General features: G+C 39.0%; 1 pseudogene; it reads right to left on the bottom strand.

Annotated features, from left to right (window-relative positions):
* Positions 1 to 17,016: 17,016 nt before the first annotated feature.
* LOC112839241 (X-ray repair cross-complementing protein 6 pseudogene) lies at positions 17,017 to 18,940 on the bottom strand (annotated as a pseudogene).
* Positions 18,941 to 19,423: the final 483 nt, after the last annotated feature.

Here is a 19,423-nt window from a genome sequence, read left to right as displayed (position 1 = left end):
AGCTGCAAGGTTGGTTCAACATCCGCAAGTCAATCAATGTGATAAAATACTTTAACAAAAGAAAGAACAAGAATCATAGGATCCTCTCCATAGATGCAGAAAAAGCATTTGACAAAGTACAGCATCCTTTCTTGATCAAAACTCTTCAGACTATAGGGATAGAGGGTACATACCTCAATATCATAAAAGCCATCTATGAAAAACCTACAGCGAATGTCATTCTCAATGGGGAAAATCTGAGCGCTTTCCCCCTAAGGTCAGGAACACGGCATGGATGTCCACTATCACCACTGCTATTCAACATAGTATTATAAGTCCTAGCCACAGCAATCAGACAACAAAAAGAAATAAAAGGCATACAAATCAGCAAAGAAGAAATCTAACTCGAACTGTTTGCAGATGATATGATACTTTATGTGGAAAATCTAAACGACCCCCCCCAAAAAAACTGCTAGAACTCATACAGGAATTCAGTAAAGTGGCAGGATATAAAATCAATGCACAGAAATCAGTGGCATTCCTATACACCAACAACAAGACAGAAGAAAGAGAAATTAAGGAGTCGATCCCATTTACAATTGCACCCAAAACCACATAAGGTACCTAGGAATAAATCTAACCAAAGAGACAAATGATCTGTACTCAGAAAACTGTAAAATACTCATGAAAGAAATGGAGGAAGACACAAAGAAATGGACAAACATTCCATGCTCATGGATTGGAAGAACAAATATTGTGAAGATGTCAATGCTACCTAGAGCAATCTACTCATTCCCCCTCAAAATACCATCCACTTTTTTCAAAGAAATGGAACAAATAATCCTAAACTTTGTATGGAACCAGAAAAGACCCTGAATAGTCAGAGGAATGTTGAAAAAGAAAAGCAAAGCTGGCGGCATCACAATTTCGGACTTCCAGCTCTATTACAAAGCTGTCATCATCAAGACAGTATGGTACTGGCACAAAAACAGACACATAGATCAATGGAACAGAATCGAGAGCCCAGAAATGGACCCTCAACTCTATGGTCAACTAATCTTTGACAAAGCAGGAAAGAATGTCCAATGGCAAAAAGACAGTCTCTTCAACAAATGGTGTTGGGAAAATTGGACAGCCACATGCAGAAGAATGCAACTGGACCATTTCCTTACACCACACACAAAAATAGACTCAAAACGGTTGAAAGACCTAAATGTGAGTCAGGAGTCCATCAACATCCTAATGGAGAACACAAGCAGCAACCTCTTCGACCTCAGCCGCAGCAACTTCTTCCTAGAAACATAGCCAAAGGCAAGGGAAGCCAGGGCAAAAATGAACTACTGGGAGTTCATCAAGATAAAAAGCTTTTGCGCAGCAAAAGAAACAGTCCACAAAACCAAAAGACAACCGACAGAATGGGAGAAAGTATTTGCAAATGACATATCAGATAAAGGGCTAGTATCCAAAATCTATAAAGAACTTATCAAACTCAACACCCAAAGAACAAATAATCCAATCAAGAAATGGGCAGAAGACATGAACAGACATTTTTCCAAAGAAGACATCCAAATGGCCAACAGACACATGAAAAAGTGCTCAACATCACTCAGCATCAGGGAAATCCACACCAAAACCTCAATGGGATACCACCTCACACCCGTCAGAATGGCTAAAATTAACAAGTCAGGAAATGACAGATGTTGGCGAGGATGCGGAGAAAGGGGAACCCTCCTACACTGTTGGTGGGAATGAAAGCTGGTGCAGCCACTCTGGAAAACAGTATGGAAGTTTCTCAAAAAGTTGAAAATAGAGGTACCATATGATCCAGCAATTGCACTACTGGGTATTTACCCCAAAGATACAAATGTAGGGATCCAAAGGGGTATGTGCACCCCGATGTTTATACTTGCAATGTCCACAATAGCCAAACTGTGGAATCAGCCAAGATATCCATTGACAGTTAAATGGATATATAAGAAGATGTATATATATATACATATATATATATATATACATATATACACACACACACCCACACACACACACAGTGGAATATTATGTGGCCATCAAAAGGATGAGATCTTGCCATTTGTAACGACGTGGATGGAACTGGAGGGTGTTATGCTGAGTGAAATAAGTCAATCAGAGAAAGACGTGTATCATATGACCTCACTGATATGAGGAATTCTTAATCTCAGGAATCAAACTGAGGGTTGCTGGAGTGGTGGGGGTGGGAGGGATGGGGTGGCTGGGTGATAGACATTGGGGAGGGTATGTGCTATGGTGAGCGCTGTGAAGTGTGCAAGACTGTTGAATCACAGATCTGTACCTCTGAAACAACGCAATATATGTTAAGAAAAAAAAAGAAGAAAAAGATAGCAGGAGGGGAAGAATGAAGGGTTGGAAATCGGAGGGGGAAATGAACCATGAGAGACGATAGACTCTGAAAAACAAACTGAGGGTTCTAGAGGGGAAGGTGGTGGGGGGATGGGTTAGCCTGGTGATGGGTGTTAAAGAGGGCATGTTCTGCGTGGAGCTCTGAGAGTTATGCACTAACAATGAATCATGGAACACTACATCAAAACTTATGATATAATGTATGGTGATTAACATAACATTAAAAGTAAAAATAATTAAAAAATTAAAAATATATAATACTGGGGCACCTGGATGGCTTAGTCAGTTAAGTGTCCCACTCTTGATTTCAGCTCAAGTCATGATCTCAAGCTCCTGGGATCGAACCCCATGTTGGGCTTCACACTCAGCAAGGTATCTGCTTGTCTCCCTCTCCTCTGCCCCTCCCTGCTGCTCTCTCTCACAAATAAATAAATAAATCTTTTAAAATATATATATAATACTTTACATGTAATGTGGATTTAGGTTTAAAATTCAGATCATTTAAAGCAGATTTTTGAGTTTCAGGACCATCCTTTTTTGTTATTGCACTAGACTGTGCCACACATTGCCAGCCACTGTCCGCTAAACATCCATCATTCTCTACAAAGCTTTTGGCAACCAAGAAAACTACTGCACATTTTTAAAATAAGTTCTAGGAAGCAATATCACCCCCTGTAAATGGCCACTGCTGGAGATGTTTGCAACTAATTTATCTGGAAATTTGTAAAGAAAGATATTTTTCTTTGAAAGAAATTGATCAAAGGCTTGATTTTTGCAATGGTAAAATTAAATTTATTATTGGATATCAAATATGCTTATATTTCCAGGTTCTGGTCAAACATGATGGCCAGATAGAGGATGGGATGAGCAGGGAAACTGGGTTTTGGGTCAGCTTAGTTTAGTTGCCATTTTATTCTATTTTCTTAATATAATGTATCTGAATTCCAGATTGGGAATGTTGCTATCTTGGAAACTTTCAGGGATGGAACTATTCATTTATTCATTTGCCAAATATTATGATTCCCTGCTATGCGTTCAATGCTGTAGAAGATTAAAGAATTAAAACAGTCACTTCCTGGTCTCATGGAGCTTCCTACTCAGTTGGGAGATTAAGCATAAAAAAATGTGAAAAGCTCTTGTCCTTACAAAACTTCCATAGATTTCAGTATGAATCTAAACCATACGATTTGCCACATAATCAGGTAGGTGAACAAGAATTTTGGATCTAAATTTCTAAAATTAGTCAGGTTTCCCCCTCTCTGGAAACAATATATAGAAGAGTTCAGAGCTGTGTCTAGGACTTGTGGGGCCCCAGACAAAACAAATTTTGTGAGGCTCCCATCTATGTAAATAATTTGATTTAAAAATGTATTAGACAATTTGTGCAACTGTGTGAGATATAGTGACTTACTAATGAAGTTTTAGGGTGATGAATAGAAGAGGTACTTAAATATTTGTTTATTGTCCAATCAGTGCACAAGAAGATTATTTGTATCATCCAAGCACATACTTTCCTCTTCATGTCTAGGAGTCATTTCTTTGCATTCTTTATTGTCAAATATGCCATTCCTATTTTCATATCCCCCACCATGAGGAAAAGGTGAGAGAAATGAGTCTTTGAAACATGTTTTTATTGAAACAATTTAGGTCTTTTTGCCTGTGCATTTCCCACAATACCATTTGTTTAGTACTAGTTACCTCATTATAAATGATGCTGCATCACTCATCATGCCACCTGTGAATAGTGTCTTTCATTGATAACTACAAATGCAAATCTTATTTAGGACATGAAGGAAAATGTACACAGTAATTTTTTAATTCACCTCTTGGAATTTTATAGTATAAACAACAGATCTTACAACAATGTCTTCTCTTGAACCCTTGGGCAGGCATCACTGCATTTAAGAATGCAAGAGAGATCTCTTGTGATGTTGGTTGCACCTCTGCTTTCCACATATCATCACCATTGGAGAGGATAGGTAAAGGGAGCAAGGAGAGTGGCACATTTTCTCTTGGAATTTCTATCCTTTGTCTGGTGTGGTGGGCTGAATAATGGCACGCAAATAGATCAAGGTCTTAATCTTTAAACCTTGTGAATGTAAAGTTTGCCTTATATGCAAAAGAAATTTTGCACATCGCATTAAATTATAGAACTTGAAATGAGAATATTATCCTAGATTAGTCAAGTTGGCCCTGAATGCAATCATGTGTGTTCTTTTTTTTTTTTTTTATGTGTGTTCTTATAATAGAGAGGCAGAGGGAGATTTGACTCAGAAGAGGGAAAGGTGATGGGAACATTGAGGTAGAGATTGGGTGATGCAGCTGTAAGCCAAGGAATACTGACAGCCACAGTAGTTAGAAAAATCAAGGAATAGATTCTCCCCTAGAGCTTCTGTAACTAGCATGACCCTACGTATACCTTGATTTCAGCCCAGGAATCTGATTTTGGACTTCTGGCCCCCCAAAACCATGAGAGAATAAATTTATGTTGTTGTATACCATCAAGTGTGTGGTATTGTTACTGAAGCCTTAGCCAATACATCTAGCATGCCTTAAGACTGACCCAGGAAAGCAGGATGTTACTGCATTGGTCTGAGTTAAGATAGGTTATTGATTGAAGGAAACAACTGGCATTATGGAACAACTCTCTTGAAATCCCTGAGAGAATACAGGCTCAACCACCTACACAGTATTGCCCAACACAAAGGAAAGATACTGCAGGGTTAGTATCAGTGGTAGGAGGTGCAGAGGGTAAAAAATTTCTGCCATCCTTCTCAGCTCCCTCTAGTACTGGAGACCAGAGGCATTACTACTGCCAGAATACAAAATGTCCAGAACTGATGCAAAGGTCTCCATATGCAGGTAAAGCCCAATGGTCAAAGATGAACAATTGGTAGCCTAGATCCCTGAACTCATGTTCCCATGTGAGTGAATGCAGCTCCAAATTGGTGTGTTAACACCATTCTTTCAGCCAGATCTTGCACAATACCATGAAAGAAGTAACTCATCTGCCAGAAAGTGTAATCTACTTGGTAGACTATCCTCCTCGAATCAGCTACTAGGCATGGCACCCAAATACAACCCATGGATATGAATCCTAGAGCTCCTTGGGACACCTGGTCAACTCCACATGTCAGATACAAGGTCAGAGGGTGCCCCAAGTGAGACAAGATGACATCAGGGCCCAGTTGGGTTCCAGTCTGGGTTTAAGGTACCTTGTGAGGATGCAGTTATAGCTCTAACTTGTCCCAGGCACTGGAAGAGGACTTAGAAATTTTCAAGGAATGTACTCCAAAGGTCCAGAGGTTGGGCCTCTGAGGCACAGGTCTTGGGTCAAAGGCTCTGCTTGTCTGGATCTAATGGAAGTACTGGGAAAGTTCACTAACATACTAAAATATTCAAGTATATTGCTATGGGGGAGGATATATTTTAAATTTCTGGTGAAATTTTCAGTGTTTCATTGAAAGTTGACAATGAATGTGATTATAGCATGATTCCTCCAAAACAGCCTAATCAATGCGGATCTTCAGTGTATGGATCAGCATTAATTACTTAGGGTTTCATCATTTCTGAATAGACAGAATTTAGAGCTACTTGAAGGTTTTTATATATTGCAACAATAAATTAACGTCAACTCCTAATTATTTAATCAAGTGTTTATTGAGAGTATATCATATTTATAACACTATGCTAAACTGCTTGATTAGAACAAGGAAAATATTAAACCCAAATCTTACTCTCAAGGAACTTATAATCTTTGTAGAAAAAGCAAGAGGGGAAAAGACTGATAAAATAAGTAGAAGTCCAGGCTTGACTACAAGAAAAGTTTATTTCATACAATTAATTCCTGTGTGTGTGTGTAGATAATTTAATTTTTCAAGTCAGTCAGTTAAAAGGTGAAATTGAAAAGGAATCTCTGCAACATCTCTTGTCTATTAGCTCACATTTGCTTTGAATTAGCTGGAAACTTGGGCTAGCTTTGGAAATGAAATACAATATATATTTAATCAACAATTCTGTAAATTATCCTAAAAAATGCAGCACTTAAATCCACTTAACAATCATGCCAGGGAAATTTGATGAGCGATTTTAGCATGTGAAAACTTGCTGTTGCCAACTCTCCCTCAGTTCCAGAAAAGTACTGTCTATCTTAAAATTGCCAAACACAGGAAGTAACCACTCAGTAGAATTTTTTATTTTATACACTCAAAAAGAAATGGGCTCTGAGTATCTTCCTTTACCTGGGAGATAAGACACTGATCATTTTGCTGACTCTCTCAGTTGGAAGGGAGCCAGGGTAATAATGGCTATCTGAGGATCTTCAAAGATTTAATCTTGGAGATGAGTTCTTTGCAGGGCTCAATTCCTTTTGCTTTGCCAACTTGTCTACTTTCTGAAATGGCCGTTAGTGTAAAGGTAGCTGACAGAGGTGTACACTCCCTGAAAGCCAAGTTACTGAAATACATTTCCGTTGAGCTCAGCTGAACTTGTTGGAGGAAGCTAGGTGCTGATCATGATTATGAACTGTGCAGTCCCTGCAACCCAGTCCAGACCTTATGTTGACTCAGCCCTGGCATGCACACAGCCCAGATATACACACTGTGGAGCACATGTGGGAGGGCAGGAGGTGCAGAGTGGGGGAGGAAGAGCAGGTCTGGGAGCAGAGCCCCAGTTGAGGTTATAATTTGTTCAATACACATTCATGTGCTCATCACTCATTCACTGAAGTTTTTGAGTGCTTACTTCAGTTCTCCCTGCTGAGAAACAGCAAGGAGCAGCACAAAGCTGCTCCCCCAATGAAGCAACACAGATGATAAGCAAATAAAACAAAACAAAAACACATGTAAGGTAATGTCAAGTAGTGATAAGTGCTATGAGGGGAAATGTAGAAAAGTAATAAGTTAGGGTAAGACAAAGTTGCTATAACAAAGAAATCTAATACATACCCATCGGTTTAAAGAAGGGAGAAGTTTGCTTCTCTCTCACTTGTAGTTTAAGATGAGTGCTCTAGGTTGGTCAACTGTACTGCATGTGGGTCTGGTTTCTCCCTGTCTTGCTTCGTATGCCCTAGGGCCATGTTGTTATCTGCATGATTGTGACTTCATGGCTTTTCAGCCTCTGACAGCAGACAGAGGAAAGAGCAAAATGAGGCAGGCCCAGGGTCTTGGGAGCTGGCCTGAAGGTAAGGGGTACTACCACATGCATTTACATTTTGGGGGAAGAACTTAATGAAAGGCCACTAATGACAGGGAGAAGGGAGGTTATACAGTGCAGCTGGGCAACTCTAATTCTACAGGAAAAGTAAAGGATAGATTTTTGCGGATAGCAGCCTCCACCATGGAGAATAAAGGATAGAGGCATGGGGACTGATTGTCAGATAGGATGATTAGGGGAATTAGTTTCCAGGGAATGGCTTTTCAAGTGAGGTCCAAATGAATTGAAGGATTGAGCCATGTGAATATCTGAGGAAGAGTTTTCTAGACAAAGTGCAAGCACTTGGAGACAGGGGAAAGCTCAAGAAGCTTGGCTTTTTAGAGGAAGGAGATTCATGTTGTTTTCACAGTTAGTGGAGGAAAGAGTAGGTTCCTTGGGCCCAGATCATGGATGTCTTTTGGAAGTACTTCTCTGAGAATGTGGTATAATGGAAGAATTCAAAGGATCTTGAAGTGGTGCTGGCTGAAAAGTGGAGCCTAGGTGAGGGATAAAGAGCAGCTGTGGAAACGTTAGAACACCTTTCTCTAAAATGCAATGGCCCTGTGGGCACCAGATGGGGAGGAGAGATTCATTTTAAGATCCCACTTTCCAACCCTGGCTGTCATGTGCTTTCCAAGAAAAGAGATTTTACTTTTTCAGGTTTATGTTGTTCATTACCAAGAACAAGTATTGAAATGTTCTTTTAACTGCCACCATCGTTCAAGAAAAAGATTATGGAAAGTACTTTAGCCCACAGTATTTACAGCAATTCCTTACACTACTTTCCATTTTATTTATACTAATGAAAAAGCACTTAAATTCATTTGTATAGCATGCTCTTTCTGAGCGATTGAGAATAACGAATATGTGCTATAAATATATGAAAATGACTTATTTCGTTATTCTTCTAATAGTTGTTCCTAATAACAGGAATTTAAAATGCAGAGTGAAGTTTCACTTTAATGTACTACAGAAGTCACAATTTATATAGTTTTTCCTACTAATGAATGCCTTTACTCATTATTATCTAAGCCATTTACAAATAGTGAAAAATTAAAATTTTAATGTGTTTCCTCAATGTTGGACATAACATTAAGATAGAGGGCTCTTCCCATGTCTTTCTTTAACAAGTACACAAAAATCAGACCTTCAAGAAATAAATTCTCCTGCTCCTTTGTCCTTCCATTGCATCTATCTTGGCAAAAGCCCCATCCTAAGTGAACTTAATGATCTACTTTATTTGAGTCTGTATCTAGGATGCCAAGTGCTACTGGGAAACAAAATACATATATGACCTGTATATTGGAGACACTTGCGGACCTTGCAATGCCGAGCAAGTCTGTCCCTAGCCAATTTTCTTGTATGGTCTAAACCTGCACGATGGTCTCTAACCCTCTTCAGGCTCTTCAACTGTTGCAGCCTTACATATGCTCCCTCACTATCAACAAAGACCTTCCTTCCTTACCAGTGTACAGGAACAGTATTTCTTGACATCAGATTTACTCATCTACATACATCCTCCCACTCTTCTATTCTCTTGTCTCTGTTAGGGTGGGAAGAGGTGCCTCTTTTTGTCCAAGACAATTCCTTAGCCTAATCCTGGGTGCACATCCTCCCTAGCATCCTTAGGAACTTTATTCATTGACCAGTGACTCTGTTTCCAATAGTTTCAATCTCTCTTTCTCTGTTGACTTTTTCCTATAAACCTTTAAGAGTTTCTCCCAATTCTTAGGACCCATCTTCCTTACATTTTGACATCCTTAAATTTCTTGGACTCCTAATCTGGCTTTGGTCTCCACCACTTCACTGAAACAGCTTCACTCAAAGATACCAGTGGTAGTTTGTTGTAAATCTATGGGTTCTTGTAGATAACTTTTATGATGTCTGGAGCCTTGTTCCTTATAGTGTTTTCTGGATTCTAGAATGGCAGCATCATCACCTGGGAACTTGGAAATGCAGAATCCAAAGTCTCACCCCAGGCTTACCAAGTCAGAATTTCAAGAGGCAAAATTTCAGGAAATGGCATTGTAGCAAGCTCAGGAGATTCTCACATACATTATAGCTTGGGAATGACTGGTCTGGAGAAATGAAATGTAATGGTTCTTCCAAATCCCACACATGGGGTACAACATTGTTCATTTAACCCCAGGCACCTGTCACAGGGCTAGATGGATATTCCTTTAGCCCCGATATTTTCCCTAGGGATGGGTATAATTGATGTGTAAGGGTTGTTAGCTTGACCCTGTGGTTTTTGAACTTAGAGAAAAGTTGAAAAAATAGTATAATATATTAATATTTTCCAGGAGGTACTTTTGGTAAGTGGTGCCCAGATTATGCACTCATACTCTAATTGCAAAGAAGATCAGAAAAACATGCATTCTGGCTTCTGTCTTGGAAAGGCAGAGATCAAATATAGCAAATTCCTTAAAAAAAAAGTGTTGAAGATTCTGGCCAGAGAGAAAAACAAGTTCATTGTAATTCTGAATATATGTTCAGAGAAGCAGGTGTGTATTGGGTTAACATGTATGTTGGTGTGAGGTGCCTTGCCTAATAGTTTTGGCTCAACAAGTTAAAGTTAGTGATATTTAGGAAACCAACCATTATTTTGATCAGGTTATTTTATATACATAAATCTAAACATAACCTTTTACTTCTTTTTCAAAGAGAGTTACCCTATGCTTTGGGACATTCTCCCTGCAATGCTTTCAAGCTACATGTTTCTTAATTTTTCAGCAGCATTTGATAATGTCCTATGTTGCTTAATACTTGTCTTCCCTGTAAGATTGTAAACTGCATGAAGGCACAAAGCAATTCTGAAAGAGGTTTAAGAAACTGAGTCTATATTTCAGTGTTGGGGGAGGTCAATGAGAGGATGTGATCACCAGTTGCCCTGTGAGCTGGACCCTGGCACTTAGAGGCTCCTCCCCTGTCCTTGGAATATGGGTTCCACTTGGCTTTCCCACTCCCAGAAGCTACTCCAAGGACACAACCTTGAGATGGTGATGTGGTGCTGAGGCCATCTGACCTGTATACATGACTAAACCTGGTTAAGCTTTCTATATAAACTTTTAAGATTTGGTGGGTAGGTGCAGAGATCTACTCATCTAGTTGCCGCTCCAGACAAACCTTGTGCGTAATCTCCCTTGTTTATTAAACCTGCCACCTCCCAACCTGGAGTGGCCACCTTTTTCTTTGGTTTCTCCCTGCCTTTTGTGCACAAGGGCTAACTTCAGATTACAGCTGGGAAACTCCTAGGGAGCTTGAGAACCAACATTCATCTCCAGTACTTGGCACTGAGTGGAATCTAGTTAGTATCTGTTCAAGGATTGTATATGCTATTGTTTCTTCTCTAGGCTTATAATTTATAAATTTATTACCAGTTATACCTCCCTAAAGTTGTGTAGAGATGCCACGAACTGACTGCTAATAATCAATTTGGAAAGGAGGAGGAAAAAAGATTCTGCCAATGGAAGATATTTTTGGAGTGTAAATAAGTACCGTGGAGAATGTTTTGTTTTGTTTGGTTTTTATCTCTGTTTATTAAAATGGAGCTCAAGGTAGGAGGATCCTTTAATACCATCAAATGTATGCTGACCAATTTTTAGACAAAAAGAATGAGATCCTACGGGGTTAGATGACTTGTCCAAAACCTACCCTAGCAGTACTGAGCCCAGAATCGAGTTTCTCAGGTCTGTTTATAATTATTTTTCTCCTACATAATGTTCCTCCTGTATGAGGGGGTAAAGGTTTTCTAACATTTTATCTAAATATGGAATCAGGTATGTTACTTAACATCAAAAGATAACATCTTCATGGTGGAGAGAGTCTTACGTGAATGCAAAAATCTTGCAGCATCTTAGGGATCACATTGCACAATTTCTCCCAGGCAAGATTTCAGCCGCAGCATCCATTATGCATCTGAATATACACAGCCTACTCTTGGATCTGTCACTTTCTGCTTGTGTTCCCTTTCACATTTATTCCCAGCAAGTTTCAGCCACCTCACTTGCTAAGCAAGGGTAATATTTGCCCAGCTTACTTAATAAGGTAACTATGAAGATTATGAGACTATATATGTGAATGTTCTCAGATAAAGCTAATTAAATACAATATATAATCTCTTAGGAAAGATTTTTTTTTTTTTTGAGGGCTTCATTGTATAAAAAGGTGACTTCCAGAAGAATCTCCGTCTCTGGAAGTTGAAAGTTCTATCCATCATCAATTTCAATTCCATAAAAACACCACTCTAAATCTGTAATGGATCCCCATTCCCAAGTCCAGGGATGAGGTTTTTGTTCACCACTGAAGCTTTTGCTTACTCTCCACCATTTAGATTTTCTGATTTGTTTCTCTGACCTTAATGCAAAGAATCCAATGTACAGATGTTTCTCCTCTATTCTTGAGGCAGACTTGCATGGGAGTTTCAAAGAAATGGAGAACCGTATTCTCAGCTGGAGACCATTTTTAAGCGGTCTAGTCAACTCTGTGTGTTTGAATGCAGCATTGTCAGAAAATTTCTGCAACAGTGTTATAAGTCCATTTGTATGGATGAGAACATTGAAACCACGAGAGGACCCAGACTAGCTCACTGCGGGTAAGTGGGGGAGCAAGGATCAGAGACTGTGTCTGTCTGACCCCAGCCTCTGCTTTTTTCAGAGAGCCAGGCAGTTTGAAAGAGGAAAGGGAATAACACTGAGCAAGACCAAGGCTAAGAGCCAACTGGGAGAAGAAATAGAGTTCTAAGGTTTTAGAACAGTACTTAAATTCTGCAGTTAAAAAGGAAAAAGAGATGAAGAAGTAATTTCAGAGAGTTTAGGAAAAGAGGAAACAGTTTATAGATCTCTTAGCTTGAAGATTTGGAAAGTTGTTAGTAAATTTTATTGTTTTAATTTGAGAATGAATCAGGATCGCCTTGGGCCGCACAGCTGTCACTGTTAGCGAGAATAACACCAGATCAATCCAGCAGAGAACCTCAGAAACAGGATTCCTTCCCTCTCCCTCCCCCATTTCTGTAGCCCCAACACTTCAATGTCTTAGAAGGAGGGAGTTTTTAAGGGATGGGAAATTAGGGCGGAATGACTCAGTACGCTGACCCTGTGCATTATCTGGAGTCGTAAGCACAAAGTCACTTTACCAGGCACATGACTCACTGTTAGTCTGACTCCTTTCATGGCAACTGGAACAGATATTATTATTTAGGGTCACTGTGACCTGATCTAGACAAATGGAGAAAATATAAACAGTCAAATGGGCTGCTGTCCATTTTCTTCGTTATCTTCCTCTTATTAATTCCTCTTATTGGTAAATAATGCTTTACCACATTATGACATGCTTTCATGTTAGAGTTTCCAGATAGTGCATGAATAAGTGCCAGGTACAGGGAGGGCACAGAGGTGAGAACATTTGAGCTAGGTTCCAGAAGTAGAAGGAAGAGTGGGATCACATCACATCCAAAAGCTTCTGCACAGCAAAGAAGCAATCAACAAAATGAAAAGGCAGTATACGGAATGTGAGAAAAGATTTGCAAACCATATATCTGAGGAGTTAATATTTTTTAAATTTATTTTTATTATTATAAATTTTATTTTATTTTTAATTTAATTTAATTTTAGAGAGAGCACACAAGCAGAGGGGCAATGGGAGAGGGAGAGAGAGAATCTTAAGCTGAGCATGGAGCCCCATGTGGGGCTCAATCTCATGACTCTGAGATCATGACGTGAGCTGAAATCAAGAGTCAGACACTTAACCAACTGAGCCACCCAGGTGCTCTAGGAGTTAGTATGTAAAATGTATAAGGAACTCATACAATTCAATAACAAAATACCAAGTATTCCATTTAAAAATGGGCAGAGGACCTGAATAGATATTTTTCCAAAGAAGACTTACAAATGGCCAACAGGTACATGAAAATGTGTTCAGCATCACTAATCATCTGGCAAATGCAAATCATAACCACAGTGAGATATCACCTCACACTTGTTAGAATGGCTATTATCCAAAAGGTAAGAGATAACAATGTCGGTGTGGACGTGGAGGAAAGGAAAACCTGGTGTACTGTTAGCGGGAATGTAAATTGGTGCAGCCACTACAGAAAAATGTTTGCAGGTTTCTCAAAAACTTGAAAAGAGAGCTGCCGTATGATCCAGCCAGCTTCTGGCTATATGTCCAAAGGAAATGAAATCAATACTTCGAAGAGATATCTGCCATCCCATGTTCATTGCATCATTACTCAGTTATATATATTATTATAGTTATGATATAATTATAATATATATCCAATATATAAATTACATATGCATATAAGATTATATATAATATATAATGGAATGTTATTATATATGTTGTATGTTCCATTGTATGTATTATGTATTCATATATTCAACCATGAAGAAAAAGAAAACCTTGCCATTAGTGACAACATGGATGAAACTGGAGGTTATTATACTAAGTGAAATAAGCCAGAAAAAGAAAGACAAACCCTGTAAGATTTCACCCATGTAAAGAATCTAAAAAAAAAAAAAAAGTCTAGTTCATAGAGATAGTAGAATGGTGGTGGTTGACAGGGTTTGGAGGATGGCAGAAATGCAGAGATGTTGGTCAGATGGTACAAACTTTCAGTTACAAGATGAATAAGCTCTAGGGATCTAATGTACAGCATGAGGACTGTAGTTAACAGTACTGTATTGTGTATTTGAAATTTGCTAGGACAATAGCAAATTAACCAGTCTCACCACACACACACACACACACACACACACACACACAATGATAACTATGTGAGGTGACATGTGTTAATTAATTTAATTGTGGCATTTCACAATGCATACATATATCAAATCATTATTTTTAATTCTTTTTAAAAAAAGATTTTATTTATTTGTTTTAGAAAGAGAGAGGGGCAGAGAGAGAGAGAGTGCATGCGCTCGAGCGGGGGAAGGGCCAAAGGGAGAGAATCCCAAGCAGACTCTGTGATGAATGCACAGCCCAATGCAGGGCTCGATCTCACAACCCTGAGATCATGATCCTGAGCAGAAATCAAGAGTCTGACACCCAGCCGACTAAGCCACCCAGGGGCCCGAATTTTGAATTCTTTAAATATGTACAGTTTTATTTCTTATACTTCAATAAAGCTAGAAAAATAAATAAATAAGTGAAAAAGTAAATAAGTAATTTAAAAAATAATAAAAGGAAAAATCACAGAATGGAAGAAAATATTTGCAGAAGATGTATCTGATAAAGGATTGTTATCCAAAATATATAAACAAATCTCAAAACTCAACAAGTAAACAAACAACCTGACTTAAAAATGGGCCAAAGAACTTAACAGATACCACACCAAAGAAGATACACCGATGGTAAATAAGCATATGAAAAGATATTCACCACCATATGTCATTAGGAAATTAGACATTGAAACAACAGTGAACCATTATTGCATACCCATTAGAATGGCCAGAATTCATAACACCAACAACATCAAATACTGGGGATAATGGACAAGAACTCTTATTCATTGCCAGTGGGAATGCAAAATGGTACAGTCTGTCTCCTGAACATCTACTGGGATCACAGAGACAATGAGTAGTTAGAGAGGCTTGCTGGAATTTGAACGTCTGCACACTGACTGTTAGCTACAGGCTGTTCACAAGATATTATTAAGAGTGAAGGAGCTTGTTTTTCCTAATGTTAAATGCAGACATATCAGAAATTTGGGTTAACCTTTAAGGTTCTGATTCACTCTTAACAAGTGCTGAGAATTTCTAGAATACTTATAATCAAATATAAGGATAAAAATATTGACCAAACCAAAGGGAAGTTTTAAAATCTACCTCTGATAATTTGTATTAGCCATATCTTTGCAATGCTTCCCCCCATTATTATATATGTAGATAATATTCTAGCTATCCTAGTGGGTATGAAATGGTATCTTGTTGTGGTTTTGATTTGCATTCCCCCGAAGACAAATGACATTGAACTTCTTTTCATGGCGTTTATTAGCCATTTGTGTATCTCTCTTAGAGAAACTACTATTCATCTTACTTGCCAATTTTTGTTGAATTGTCTTTTTATTACTGAGTTGCAAGAGTTCTTTATATATTTTGTATGTAAGATCTTTATAACAGATGTGATTTGCAAATATTTTTCCTTATATTTTCACTTTCTTGATGGTGTCCTGTGACACACAAAAGTTTTAAATTTTGATAGAGTCCTATTTATCTATGTTTGTTGTTGTTGCTTAAGATTTTGGTGTCATTTCTAAGACTCCAAAGTCATGGAGATTTACTCCTGTGTTTCCTTCTAAGAGTTTCAGTTTTAGCTCTTTCACTTAGGTCTTTATCCATATTTTGAATAAATTTTTGCGTATCGCATGAGGAAAGAACCCAACTTCATTGTTTTATATGTGTCTATCCAGTTATCTCAGCACAATTTGTAGAAAAGACTGTTTTTTTCTCATTGGATGGACTTAGAACCCTTGTCTAAAATTAGGCTATCAGAGATGTCAGTGTTTATTTCTGGAATCTTAATTCTATTTCATAGCTAAATCTATCCTTGTGCCAGTACCCCACAGTCTTGAAATGTGAGTTCTGCTGTATCTTTGTTTTTTAAGGGTGTTTTAGCTCTTCCAGATCCCTTCCAATTCCATATGTACATAGATCCTAATGGTTGTTTTCTTAATTTTATTTTCAGATTGTACATTGCAAGTGAAAGAAATAGAATTGATTTTGTAAATTGATCTTATATTATGCAAACTTGCTGAACTCCTTTTTAGTTCTTATAGATTTTTAGTGTATTACTTAGGATTTTCTATGTATAATATTATAACATCTGTAAATAGAAATAGTTTTACTTCTTTTCAATCTGGATGACTTTTATTTCTGTCTCTTGTCTAATTGCTTTGGTTACAATCTCAGTGCAATGTTGAACTGAAGTAGTAAGAACAGACATCCCTGTCTTATTCTTAATATTAGGGGGGAAATCTTCCAGTCTTTCATCATTAATTATGATGTTAGCTGTGGATTTTTCTTTTTTTTAATTTTATTTATTTATTTGAGAGAGAGAATGAGAAATAGAGAGAGAGCATGAGAGGGGGAGGGTCAAAGGGAGAAGCAGACTCCCTGCTGAGCAGGGATCCCGATGCGGGACTCGATCCCGGGACTCCAGGATCATGACCTGAGCCGAAGGCAGTCGCTTAATCAACTGAGCCACCCAGGCGCCCAGTTGTGGATTTTTCATAGGTGTCCTTTATCTAGTTGAGGAAATTCACTTTTATTCTTAGTTTGTTGTTTCTATCATGAAAGTATATTGGATTTTAACACATGAATTTTCTGCATATATTGAGATGATCATGTGATTTTTGTTCTTCATCCTACTGATAGGATGTATTGCACTAATTTATTTTAGGATTTTTATTTTTTTATTTTTTATTTATTTTTATTTTTATTTTTTTTTAGTACAAAGTTAGGGCTCTTTATTCAGACAGGAAAGCACAGCAAAGTGGGAGGGCTATGCTGTCTCCACAGCAACAGAACATCTCATAAATGTAAAGTCCTTGGCTTGTATCAGGCAGACTCTTCCTGGCTCAGGAGAAACATGTTTTAACTTGATGAGAACAAAACCAGGCAGCCTGGCTAGAGTGCAGAACGGGGGGCGCTGGCTGTCTGGTCAGTTCTGGAAGTGCTTAGTGAGCGTGTCCAGCAGCTCCTGCTTCTTCAACCCACCCCTCAGCCCATACCCTGAAGGCTTCCTTCAGCATGGGCACAGTGAGCTTACCCAGAGTGCCCTTGCTCACATGCGCCTTCAGATACTCTTCAGATAACTCCATCTTGGGCCTTTTGCTTCCAGAACCTTCATCATGTGTCAGATCCACCGCTTTCTTGGGCTCCATGAAATCCAAAGCCAGCGCCTCCAGGTTCCTGAAGTGTTGCTGCAGCACTGGGTTCTCGAAGCTGTCACTTCTGTAGTTGAAACGGAGCTTCTGAACGACAACCTTCTTCTTGTCTATCTGCTCTAGGTTCGCCACGACTTTTTCGGTAAAGGGCACCTTCTGTTTATCATCAGCTTAGGGTAAGAAGACAAGCTGAAAGCCTGGGGGAGTCACCTGAATTTTCTGCTCATCTAGCTCCTCTTCCTGTGGCAACAAGGCCACAAAATAAGGAGGGATGTTCCAACGGGGGGTGTATCTGCACACTGCCATGACCTCCTTCTCCAGACACTTGGTGAGGAGAGCACTGAACAGGGTTGAGCTCCCATTCACCAGGGACTCTTCGGGGTACACGAACAGGGAGGGCCTCAGGTAATGGTGCTTCTTCAGCAATATCAAGGGCTTGAAACCGATGAGAATCACACCTGGTTCATCAAAGCATTTCAGCTCTTTCTCTAGCACAATCTGATGACTCCCATATTTCTGAGACCTCTTGGTGTCGCTAGGCAGAAGCAAACTGCCCGTATTTACATTAAATGTCTGGGTCTTGGATTTCACTGGTTCATTGATTTCCCAATAAAGCCTCACAGGAGGAGGTTTGACGGCCTTCTGGACCATGTTATACATGCCGACAGTGAGTGCTATATCTTTGCTAAGCTTAAGCTTCAACCTGCAGAGCACGCACTTCTTGGTCTCCTTGGCACGAACCTTCCTCAACAGGTCTTCCAATTTGCTGGATTCCTCAAAGTGAACCCCTAGGTCCTCATCCTTGGCTGTGCTGATGATATCTTGGTAAAACAAGGATATGTCAAAGCCCTCACATTTCCTCAGGTGCATGAAGTCCAGGAAGATACCTCTGTCACGGAAAGCCCCAGCTTTGGTCCTGGCCCGGCTGGCTTTAACACTGTCATTGCCATAGGGGTCATCTTCATTGGTGAACAGCATGATCCTCTTATGGCTCATCTTGACCTGGACATTGCTAAAGAGGTTGGCACAGACCCATAGCACTTCATGTAGTGGGTAGTCAGATCCATGGCCAATTAGGTCTTGGAAATGTTTTTTCCCCTGCTCCCCTTTAAACTGGTCAAGCTCAAGCACTCGTTTAGCACCTGGATTATCCAACTCTTGTAAGATGTAAATATTTTTAAAATACACTGAATTTTTATCCTTCTCAGTACCATAGAACACCACTGCCAAGAGATCTTGATCACTGCTTATGATCTTATTGGTATATATACTCTGGATACACTGGATGCTCATGTCAAAAGGAGTCAGTTCAACTTCACCCTGAGATTCAAACGTGGCCCTAGAACCGTCAACCAAAAAAATTAAACTATCTCTTCCCAAGTATGTATATTCTCCACCTGCTTCAAGGCCCTCTTCTTGTTCTTCTTCATCGCCCTTGTTTTTGTAATAAGACTCCCAACCTGACATATTGTTTACTTAGGCACAAGGGAGATCAATTTGGACCTATTTTTGGATTTTTAAACAAAATTTTCATTCATTCCTAAATCCCACTTAGTCACGATGTATAATTCATTTTTATATTGCTAGATTTGGTTTGCTAGCATTTTGCTGAAGATTTTCACATCCATATTCATAAGAGATATTAATCTGTAATTTTCTTTCTTGTGATGTCTTTGGTTTTGGTGTCAGGGTAATAATGACCTCATAAAATGAGATGAGAAATGTTCCCTCTTCTTTCATTTTTGGAAGAGTTTGCAAAGTATTGGTATTAATTGTCTAAGTGTTGGATATAACTTAGTGGTGAAGTCATCTGTGTCTGGCTTTTCTTTGTGGGTAGTTATTTAATTGCTAATTCAATCTCTGCTTGTTATAGGCCTATTCAGATCGGTTCTTTCTTGAGTTGGTTTTGGTACTTGTGTCTTTCTAGCAGGACTGCACTCTTAAGTGTCACAAACCAGCTTTTCT

This window comes from Callorhinus ursinus, unplaced genomic scaffold (assembly GCF_003265705.2).
Source record: "Callorhinus ursinus isolate GAN/ISIS: 27379988/994484 unplaced genomic scaffold, GSC_fseal_2.0 scaffold54, whole genome shotgun sequence".
In the NCBI taxonomy this organism is placed as follows: domain Eukaryota; kingdom Metazoa; phylum Chordata; class Mammalia; order Carnivora; family Otariidae; genus Callorhinus; species Callorhinus ursinus.
This window is presented reverse-complemented; position numbering and strand designations above follow the sequence as displayed.